A 1,351-nucleotide genomic window follows, 5' to 3' on the forward strand; every position below is an offset into this window, starting at 1 on the left:
CCCAGCGCCTTACAGATTCGGAATACTTTTATTCCCGCGACTAAAAACCTATTCCTCCGTTCGGACTGGAAAATTGACGGGCAAAAATGAAAATGAAAAAAAAACTGCATCAGCCCCGCCTGGCTGGAAGCAGCATGTGCGGTGGAGATCAGGCTGTGACAGCATCAACAAGTGGAGGAGGAGCCCTAGCAACGTTTCCAAAGCATGTATGGTGATGTGGAAGGTGCCGAAGTACGTCGGTGAAATATAATGTGGTAGGACTGGAGAGAATAGTGTAGCAGTATAATGTATTGTGAGTGTAGCTGAAGCTTTCATCGTGGGCGCGTCTCGTTGCAAGCTAAGCAACGCGTATACATGACGTGTAGCATCAGTCCTCAGTTCACTTCTTGTAACGAACATCAGCATAGGTCCAAGCCCTCTCGCTTGGAGGGATATATGCAAACAAACATCCTGATAGGTAAACTCGCACGCTACCGAGCATTCAACCGAGCACATGCATGCTTAGTTGAATGGTGAGATGCGACCCCCCTTCATTTCGTGCTCGGCAAGCCTGCCACCGCGTACCGGATATGTTGGCGATGTTACAGAGACGCTGCACCTTGGTTTCTGTGCGCAATGCATACGATGCTCGACCCTGCCGACCAAAACTACACGTGCCCAACTGAAGACATTCCCGGTGGTTGTGCAGCAGCTCTTGAGGCTGTTGCTGGCTGAAATCCATCCTGAGCTGTTGCAACACGGCTAACGCGGGCACGTCCCTATGCACAGCAAATATCTGTTCCAAGCCAACAGCGGCGTCCATGTCACCGACAAGGCTCTAAACGTCTTATCTGTTCTTATGTTTAATTAAGTTTATGTAAGTTATACTTTGCGCAACTTTGTAATTTGACTTTAGTCGGAACAAGGTGCGGTATGCGCTGCGCTGCAGAAAGCAGGCGCCTTTCGGCTTAGCACACAACTGCCGCTTCGCCAAACGCTTCCTCTTCCGGCAGCCGTTGCATGTGGCCATTCTTGCAAGCTACGTTGTATGCTTTCATATCTTTTCATATCTTATTCGGCTCAGGCTAAGCAGCCAGCCAAAAGTCCGAGATGCATGCCGCTTGTGACTGCGGCCAACATGCCCTGATGAGCGGCCTTTCGCCGTAAAAATTACATACACTTTTACAGGCGCATTTTGAGAATTGAACGCGCGCATCCACACGATAAATTTCGCGCCTGGCTTTCGCGTCTAGTACGGATGTTTTATTCGGCACAGTACGACCGGACACATTTGTGCGAGAGGCTGCTTAAATAGGGGATCCTTGTGAAGCAGCTGCCCGCGTTTCCAAAGCACGTATGGTGTTGGATTGTA

The sequence above is a fragment of the Volvox carteri genome (genome assembly GCF_000143455.1).
Source record: "Volvox carteri f. nagariensis unplaced genomic scaffold VOLCAscaffold_42, whole genome shotgun sequence".
Classification (NCBI taxonomy): Eukaryota; Viridiplantae; Chlorophyta; class Chlorophyceae; order Chlamydomonadales; family Volvocaceae; genus Volvox; species Volvox carteri.